The sequence below is a fragment of the Elaeis guineensis genome, chromosome 14 (genome assembly GCF_000442705.2).
Source record: "Elaeis guineensis isolate ETL-2024a chromosome 14, EG11, whole genome shotgun sequence".
Classification (NCBI taxonomy): domain Eukaryota; kingdom Viridiplantae; phylum Streptophyta; class Magnoliopsida; order Arecales; family Arecaceae; genus Elaeis; species Elaeis guineensis.
In genome coordinates this window covers 56,740,374-56,750,940 of record NC_026006.2, presented here as the reverse complement: position 1 = coordinate 56,750,940, position 10,567 = coordinate 56,740,374, and the positions used below count along the sequence as shown (strand labels likewise).

Sequence of the window (10,567 nt, the reverse complement as noted above, 5' to 3'; positions counted from 1 at the left end):
TTCTTCCCCTCCAACATAATCTTATCACCGAATAGCACCCTCAGGATTCCTCCACCAGCTACGATCCTGTAGTCTCTCGAATCCAGTCTGCTAAGTGAGATAAGACTCCGTCTGAAATCGGATATATATCGGACCTCCTCCAATCTCCTCATTGCACCATCATGTGTCCTCCAGCTGACCGTTCCAATGCCTCTGATTGTACAGCTCGATCCATCCAGTAAATATACAATGCCCTCACTGTTCTCCAGAGAGTCAAACTGCTCCTCTCTGCAACGTACATGATGGGTGCATACAGAATCTAATATCCACTGCTGAAAAAAAATAGATACCTCATCAGATATCTCTGGGACATCTCCATTTGAATCGCTGCCAGTCGTCGCTGCAGCAGCCACTGTCTAATTTTTGAGTTAAGGGCAATCTCTGGCTAGATGCCCCAACTCCTCACACCAATAACACCTGATTTTGCTCAAGTCCCTCCTAGACTTGGACCGCTCTCGTCGTGATCTCCTGTCGCTCTATCTACCGCCTCCTGCTCCTCCAGAAGCCACCAAAGCTGAGCTACCGCCATCTGAGCTCGAAGCCAGATTCTCCCTCTTGAGAACCTCGTTCTGGAGTATTACCGCGGTGACCTCGTCCATCTTGATGGTGCTTTTTCCCACTAGAAGAGCAGTCATCAAGGACTCGTACGAAGGTGGAAGCGACGCTGGCAAAACCAGCATTCTGGTCTTCTCCTCAACATTTTCACCAATGCTGAGGAGGTCGGTGAGGATCTTCTGAAAGTCGCTTAGATGCTCCTGCACGCTTTGTCCCTCAGTCATCCGCAGTTGGTAGAACTGCGTACAGAGGAAAAGAGTGTTGGTGTGAGACTTCACCAAATACAACTCCTCGAGCTTCGACCACAGCACCGTCGGAGAAATCTCGCTCAGCACATGAATCACCACCTCATCCGCTAGATACATACGGATGGTACTCACTGCCTGTATCTGTAGCCATTTTCAATCCTGCACCTCAATGATGGTCGGCTTCTCATCGCACAAGAGAGCATCGATCAATCTTTATTGGATGAGCACGTCCTTCATCCTTACCTGCCACAAAGAGAAATTGCTCTTACCATCAAATTTATTAATCTCCATCTTGATTGATCCTGTCTTCTCCATCTTCAGTCTTACTCACCACCGCTGCAATCTGCATCTTTGTACCGTCTCACTTTGATACCACTTATTAGGTGGATGTTTGGCCAGGACACCATCTCTCAGAATTTTTTTAGTACCATGCGATGCAGCAGGAAAAAAAAAATAAAATAAAAATAATCAAAATACGTGAATCAGCCACAAAAGGGCTCGCTTCCATGGGGCATGCAAACTTTATTATGAAAAAAAAAATTATAAGAGAAGATCTCACCCTCAATCCTCGTACACCCAATTTCTATCTCACTAGAAGTTTTCCTCACAAAAACTCTCTCTCATGAAAGACCCCCCTGAACCCTGAAGTGACTGGCGTCCGCTGTCCAGGAGCCTCCTGCTTCTTCTCTCTCAGCGACGCGTGCTTCTTTCTCTCCGCACGGATTCCATACGGCACGTCCATGGTAAAAAAAAAAAAAGACCGCACCCTCTGTTTCACCGATCAGGCCCTATTTAATGGGCTTAAACCTAATTAGAGAGGAATTAGGAGTCCTAAATAAAGCCAAATCAAGCCCCAAGCCGTTGGATCAAGATCGGGACATCCCTGGGCCGTCTGATCGTGATAGGTCCACAGAATAGTACTGTGGACTGCGTGAAACACCAGAGAAATACCCAAGCGGTCCACGCGGTCCGCCATGGACCGCCCGGTCCACCATCAACCGGACTACAAGCCCAGGCGCAGCGCCTGGGCTTGGGCCGGCCCGCACGCGCAGGCCTGGGCCGCGTACGCGCATGGGCTGGGCTGTGCGCCCCACATGTTGGCCCCGCCTGGGCCGCGCTCCGCCACCTACGACTGCACCGCCGCTTGCGGCCGCGCCGCCACCGCTCCACCGGCGGTCCTCTACCGCCTTGGATCTCGTGCCGACTTCAAAAGCACGTATCTTCTCCATTCGAGATTCGTTTGGGGTGATCTTGGTCTCGTTGGACTTCATTTTTCATCGCAAACATTGCTGTTAGCTCAATGTGGATTGAATCTCTAGACGTCACATCCTAACAGATGATACATATCTAAAATCAATGAATTAACTGTAACATATACCCAATAAGATTTTCATACAGTAAGAAAGTATACAAACAACACAAACTAAATAATTTTTTCGCAACATGTGTATCGTACACATTTACAGTTTGTAACACAATCTCTAATAGGCATTTTGTTCGAAAAAGAAGTTTATCCCGATTAAAAATATTGCAAAGATGGGAATTTTGAAGTTGATGGTTGGATTTTTTTGAAAGTTATGACCACAAAGTTGCGAATATTTATCTTCCTCCCAACTAAGGCATGGGCTTGGATACAAGAATGTTAGAGGAAGCTTAGAAATTGACCAAATAAAAAGAATGGTAAGGAAGAACCCTATTGGGATGATATGGCATTTGAAATGAAGAATAAGCAAGCCTCTATGAAAATATCTTTGTCAACAAATTTTATAAACCTTGATAACTAGAGACCATTTGAAAGAAAATGGCAAAGTATTTTTGGTTGATTGACAATAAAAAACATATGAAAACAACTAGAGTATAGAACAAAAATTGAAATATGCAAATAGAAAAGGAAAAAATATACAAACAAATAAAAGTGGGAACAAGAGGGGAAAGATAATTTTCTTGAATAAAAAGGCGGTTTAATGTATGAGCCTCCCCTGCAATTGTAAAATCTAGAAGGGTTAGACGTAAGCAGCAATGTCCAGACATGCGGATAGATTGTTTCTATATTTTAAATCCATGACCTCCATGTTATAATAAAGTAATCTTATTTTTGTGCCAAAGCTTCCCTCAAAATAAGTGGGAGCAAAAATAACTATCTTGAATGCTAACACTAAATTTTTCCATATTCTTCTTCCCTAGCAGCTTAACCATGGAACAGAAAACAACTAGGTTAGATGGTCTAACGGCATAAACTAAATCCAATGGGGCATGTTTGATTGTGGGATACTCCTTTATATCTAGGTGATAAAATAGGTGCTTCACAAATATTTTTTTGGTACTTGTTTCATAGTGAAAGCATACCCTACCAAAAAGGCGGAACATAGTGATCACAGTTTAACCTCATTTTTTTTGCTTCAAGTTATTCATTAACCCTCTTAATTCCCCAGTCAAAGGGGCCTGAAATGTGCATGCTGGTATTGTTTTCATTCAAAGTAAAACTTTAAATCAATCTGTTCTTCAATCGCACTTTCCATTCCCTCCTCACTCCTTTCCACTCACAAAACTTCATTCCACCCCCAATGCCACCACCTCCAACCCAACCGCACCAGGCACTGCATCCATGCAAACCACCAATCAGAGTATTCCAAGCCACAGCCAAATGAGCCACTTCACCTTCCAACAGAGTGGCGACAGTAGCACCACCCTTGCCTTCGATTCATCGATGGAGACCAGCATTGATAAAGACTTCCTATTCTCCGACGACAGTAGGTCTGGTTACTTGAGCAGTATAATCTCTGAGTGCTGCCTCAGGTCCTCCCCAAGACACTCTTCCCCCAGCCAGCATAACAACAGCTCGTGTGAGTTCAATGCTCCAATCCTTTTTTGTTATGCCCCGATTCCAGCATCTAGATCGGGCACATGATGGCCATAGATTCTTTAGGGCAAGGCCCTAAAGAATATGCTTGACCTACTATGCACTTCACTGTTCGATCTCAAGTCCCATAGAATTCTTTTGGATTTGAAAAAAAATAGAAAAAGGTGTGAGCTTTATGGGCTCAGCAAGTTATCAATATCTCTGAGAGATCAAACATAACTAATTTTCAAAAAGATAACCATATAACAATAATATATAACAAAATTATTTTTCTTTGAAACATGCCATGCAATTTTATAAATATCCAAAAAAATCGCTCTCAATCTTTGGTGACTATGGCTACGATCTGCCCCGTAACAAGGTTTGAAAAAGACTAGCCTCTGAAAATAAACATGCGGTGCGTTAGTGTATGCTAGCAATCAGCCCCGATTGGCTAGGCCCGAAAGGAACTAGCTCTGATTCATATAGTAATGATTAATCCCATGACAAGGCAAGAGACTAGTTTTAAAATATTACACGATGCATCAGCGTGTGCCAGTGATCAGCTCCAACTGACTAAATCCGAAAGAATTAGCTCTGCCAGCGATCAGTCCCGACTGGCTAGGCCCAAAAGAAATATGTTTCCAACGTGTGAACAATGATCAGTCCCGTTGGCTAAACCCAGATCATAGTCTAGCTTGAGAGTTTTTTTTCTCATGATTTTGTTCACAATCAATTTTTTTATAAATAATGATACTTATTTTTATAACAGTATCAACTCAATTTTTATATAATCTAAAAAGTAATAAAATAATTTTATTCAAAATTTCATGCATCAATGAACATATATAATTTTTTTTCCAGAGATCATACAATATTAATACAAGAAAATTATTTCCTTCCAAAAATTTGTATCACGCAAAAATAATATCATGCTTGATCCAACTTTTCTAAATTACCTTTCATAAATAAATACATAATTGCAAACTATAATAATTTTTAAATATTTTAAATATAAAATTTAATTTTTAAATACGTAAATATGTATATAAAAATAGATCCAGAGATAAGAGGAAACTTGCATTAGTAAAATTCAAGAGTCATGATTTTCGGCATGTGGCTTGATCCTCAGATCCGTGCTTTACTCGATCTAGATCAATATCCTAGATTAGATCTAATACATTGATCAAAAATTAATGAATTAGATTTGATCTAGTAAATCAGTAGAGATACAAATAAAAGAATAATCAAGATCCGATCTATTTGACCTGACTCAACTTACCTGAAAAAAGGAGATGCTCGGCTTACTTCATGATGTGGGTCAGATTATGGGATAAATTTAAATGGATCGGATCCATTTTCTTTTCTTTTCTTTTTCTCTCTTTTTTTCCTATCCTTTTTTTTTCTTTCTCTTGTCTCTTAGATCTCTCGTTCTCTTTCTCTCTCTTCTCTTTCTTTCCCCCTTTCTTTCTTTTCTTTCCCAAGCCGAATTGGTGGCTTTCTTTAAGAAAAACAGGCTGAAGAAGGAGGGGTTGGGTTGGCGATGGCCGACGGCCAAAACAACCAAGCGGTGGCAGTTGAAGCATTGGCAACAACGAAAAATTTCGATCGTGAGAGATACACAAAATATGCAAAGAAAACTGAGAATCCAAGGCTTTTAAGAGGAGTAATGGTAGCGATGCTTGGCTACAGTGGCTCAGTGGCTACCAGAGGTGAGGAGAGGTGGAGGATTTGGTGATGGAAATCGATCGAGAGGTGGAGGGTTTATATAGAAGAGGGATTAGAAAGGATAGGATTTTACTTCTCCTCGGATAAAGCTGGATTCTGCCGGCATGATCAATCCAAATTCCTCTCCATCGATATACAACTCCTATCAGATCACACATAGCCCTTATCCTCTACCTATGGCTGCAGATTAATAGGAAACATGGTTCCCCTATTTCACCCAAACTCTTTTCTTCAATGTATTTCTTCATTTTTTTTTCCATGAGTTCCAAAGAAGTCAGCAAAGGATGCCAGCTTCAAGGTGAACCAAGTCCAAAGGGACCGATTATCACATTCTCCCCCCCTTATAAAAATTTCATCATCGAAATATGAGAAATCTAAATCTTCCATAGTTAAAAGTGCTCGGTCCAAAAATTTACTATACCAATTTGTCCGACTTTGGTATTTCTATCTAAAGAACACATGATCACATTACTAATATGCTTGCAAGCAATCTGACCCCTCAGGTCCATCACAATGCTCATGCATATTTTTATACCAAAGCACAAACTCTTTTGAAAAATACTTCATAATTCGGCACCTCCAAGTCAATTTGAAATTTTTGCCTCTTTGATGTACAATCAAAGATCTCGTCTTTTTTCAATCAAAATCTGTGTGATTATCAGATCAAATCTTATTTAGACTAATAAGATTAGCATTACTTAAATGACCAAGACTCTGAGATTGAGATACATACATGTTCATTCAAAAATTAGTTAGGATCAATTAGATGTAGAAGCCTTACAACAAGATTTATTATGAAAATCAATTGTATTTAGAATAGAGCTTGAAATAAATTTTGGCATAAATAGGATGATAAAGTTTCGATCCCACAAAAGATAATGGCCTAGCGAGATTAAAATCAAATAATCAGATGACTGTGAAGGTGGTTATGATTATATAGTAACGGCTTTAAACAACATTGGTTTATCATGAATATAGAAATGATCTTAAAATTGAATCACAAAAATTAAATCCAAGAAGATAAAGTATTGATATCATGATTCCTATGTTGAAGTCGAGATCATAAGGAGGGAATGAATCAAGTAGAATTTGTTTAGATACTTAATAGACCAATTTGATCAGCAATCAACTAACCTCATATGTAAGGTGGTCAAAACTTTCCTTAGCACAATCAATATAGTCTCATCATAACTAGTCTAAGAATTCATCGTACTCACACTTTTTTTTAATGATTAAAAACCTCTTATATTAGAAAATTATAGCTTCCATCATAATAAATTTCAAACTACGATCAATATCTTTGATCAATTTTAAATGACTCAACCATCATACTTCCGCTATGAGACTCTGATTTATATTCTCCATTTTTTTTCTTGATCCTAGATTTAAATTCTATAAAATTCAAGCAAAGATTTTGTTGTCAAATTTATGAGATCATAACTATGTCTCGAGATAATTATCATATTCGTATCATTGTTTGATCAAGATGCTAACTTTCTATCAATTCAAGATTACTATCACATCATATCCGATTAAATTTTCAAAAATAAATCCAATGCTTAGCACAACATAATACAACCAAGCTATATTACTAAAATATATATTTTCTCCTATATCAATTATTTAACCTTGATATCTTCCTCAAAATTTAATCTATGCCAATCTTCTATGCTTTAATCCTAAGGATCATAATTCATATATATAAAGAAAAACTCAAATATTGTGTAACAATTTAATCGACTTTAGACATCCATAATTAATTTGAGATAATCAATCAAAACCCTAAATTCTATCCCACTCTCATCACTAATTTAAGTTCTCATGATCTTTAATTTAAGCTTTGATACCACTCTGTCATGCCCCGAATCCAGCATACAGATCGGGCACGTGATGGACGCACACTCCTTAGGACAAAGTCCTACAGAATATGCAAGGTCTGCTATGCTCCTCACTGTTCGATCTCAAATCCCATAGAATTTTTTTAAATCTAAAAAAAATAAAAAAAAATATGAGCTTTGTGGGTTCAGTAAGTTATCAATATCTCTGAGGGATAAAGTATAACTAATTTTCAGAAAGATAACTATATAACAATAATATATAACAAGATATTTTTTTTTGAAACATACCATGTAATTTAACAAATATCTAAAAAAATTTTCTCTTAGTCTTTGGTGACTACGGCCATGATCAATCTCGTGGCAAGGTCTGAAAGAGATTAGCTCCTGAAAATAAACACGCGATGCATCAGCATTTGCCAGCGATCAGTCCCGATTGGCTAGGCCCGAAAGAAACCAGCTCTGATTCATATGGCTATGATTCACCTCGTGACAAGACAAGAGACTAGTTCTAAAATATACACACAATGCATCAACGTGTGCCAGTGATCAGCCCCAACTGGTTAGACTCAAAAAAACTAGTTCTGCTAGCGATCAGTCCCGACTGACTAGGTCCGAAAGAAGTATGTTTCTGGTATGTAGCCAACGATCAGTCTCATTGGCTAGACCCAGATCATAGTCTAATTAGAGAGTTTTTTTTTAATAATTTCTTTCACAATCAATTTTTTCATAAATAATATTACTTATTTTTATAACAGTATCAACTCAATTTTTATATAATCTAAAAAGTAATAAAATAATTTTTATTCAAAATTTTATGTATCGATGAACATATATAATCTAAAAAGTAATATTAATACAAGAAAATTATTTCTTTCTAAAAATTTGTATCATGCAAAAGTAACATCATGCTTGATCCAACTTTTCTAAATTACTTTTCATAAATAAATACATAATTTCAAACTTCAATAATTTTTAAATATTTTAAATATAAAATCTAATCGTTAAATATGTAAATATATATATATATATATAAATAGATCCAGAGATAAGAGGAAACTTACATCAGTGAAATTCAAAAGTCATGATTTTTGGTACATGGCTTGATCCTCAGATCCATGCTCTACTCAATTTAGATCAAAATCCTAGATCAGATCTAATTCATTGATCAAAAATTAATTAATTAGACTCAATCTAGTAAATCAGTAGAGATACGAATAAAAGAATAATCAAGATCCGATCTATTTACTCTGACTCAACTAACTGGAAAAAGGAGATGCTCATTTACATCATGATGTAGGTCGGTTTATAGGATGAATTTAAATAGCTCGGATCCATTTTCTTTTCTTTTCTTTTTTTCTTCTCTCTTTTTTTTTCTTTCCTTTATTTTCTATCCTTTTTCTTTTTCCTTCTCTTGTCTCTCAGATCTCTCATTCTCTCTCTCTCTCTTCTCTTTCTTTCCCCCTTTCTTTCTTCTCTTTCTCAAGTCGAATTGGTGGCTTTCTTTAAGAAAAACAGGATGAAGAAGGAGGGGTGGGGTTGGCGATGGCTGACGGCCCAAAGGACCAAGCGGTGGTGGTTGGAGCATTGGCAGTGAAAAATCCTGATCGTGAGAGATACATAAAATATGCGAAGAAAACTGAAAATCCAAGACATTTAAGAGGAGTAATGGCAGCGGTGCTTGGCTACGGTGGCTACCGGAGGTGAGAAAGGAGGAGAAAGATGATGGAGGATTTGGTGATGGAAATCAATCGAAAGGTGGAGGGTTTATATAGAAGAGGATTAGAAGGGATCGGGTTTTACTTCTCCTCAGATAAAGCTGGATTCCGCCAACTTGATCAACTCAAACTCCTCCCCACCGGCGTACAACTCCTATCAGGTCACACATAGCCCTTATCCTCTCCCCATGGCTGCAGATTAACAGGGGATATGGTTCCTTTCACCCAAACTCTCTTCTTCGCTGCATTTCTTCATTTTTTTTCGTCGGTTCCTATGAAGTCGGCAAAGGATGCCGGCTTCAAGGTGAACCGGGTCCAAAGGGACCGGTTCTCACATTTCCCCTCTTAACCAAGTTATGAGTCATGGATCTAGCAGTGCCTCCTCTTATTCTGCAACAAATAGGGCATTTTTTGATGCCTATAGTGGAGTGGGTGCAATGAGCTCAGAGGACTTCTCTTGCTTCACAGAAATGAACGCTGATTTCTGGGTGGATGAGCCATTATGGGAACTTAGTGCATGTGAGTTCCCTGCCAGCAATGCTAGCAGCAGGGGGGATCTTAGCACTTCTCTGATGCAAGGTCTACCTTGTGTGTCATTGCCCCAGGCTTCAGAGTCGTACTCTCCATCAACTTTCTCACTGTCTAATGTTTTGACTTAGGCGACTCACTTATTTGAGCAGTAGGTACTAAATGCCTTGGGAGATGCTTGCTTTGTGGCTTAAACCTCAGGTCTTTACTGCATTGGACATCTCTGGGTGTTTTGTTCTCTTTTATTTTGATTCCATGCAAATCATGATCCCTGAGAAATGCTTAGCTGTTCAGGATCATAGTATGTATTATCTGTTGCCTTTAGTAACTTATTTTCCCTTTGAACTGAGTGGCCTTTTCAAGACCATGCGTATCTTGGCATCTCGGGATTTGCTTACGAACAAAAGGCGTCATTGCGGGGAAACAAAGGATCGCGTCCTAGTCTACCAAAAAAACAGGATCACATCATACTATTGACGTTGTATAGGTTCAGGTACTAAACCATCTTAAGGTCTTATTACAAGCACATATTGTTCGAAATTAATCGACTTTCCTAGATAATTGCTATGTTGGTTTTATAATGATATTCAACCAAGATTATGGAGAATTAAACTGCTTTTGACAAAATCTGAAAATTAAAAAGAACTTGCCTAGATCAAAGCTATGAGAATACTATGTTAAGAATGTTATTTGCTCATGTGGGTCTGCAACGACTTCATCCCTAAGATAAAAACAAACTTGCTCTGATCTTCATTTAGTGAGAATGATTGTTGGGAGATTTGACCCAAATGACTATCTTGCGTGTAGCAAATGCCTATTAATAACTCATAAGTTTTCAAGGGGGCCAACAAATGGGCTAGATGTCTCTCTGACCTGATAATTAGTATCGAGGCTGGATTTGATAAGATCGTATCACATCCAAACTTTCGGATGCCCAAAGAAGAAAAAGAGTGAAAAAGTAAGGAAAAAAAAAAAAGACGGAGTCTCTGTCTCAGAAAAAAGAATCTCTTATCATATAATATCAATAAGTAGAAAGAAAAAGAGATTATTTTAAATGAGCCTAAAATAGTTAGATTC

At 38.2% G+C, this 10,567-nt stretch overlaps 1 pseudogene; it reads left to right on the top strand.

The window, feature by feature from the left end:
* The first annotated feature begins 1,816 nt into the window (after positions 1-1,816).
* LOC140853633 (uncharacterized) lies at positions 1,817-9,621 on the top strand (annotated as a pseudogene).
* Positions 9,622-10,567: the final 946 nt, after the last annotated feature.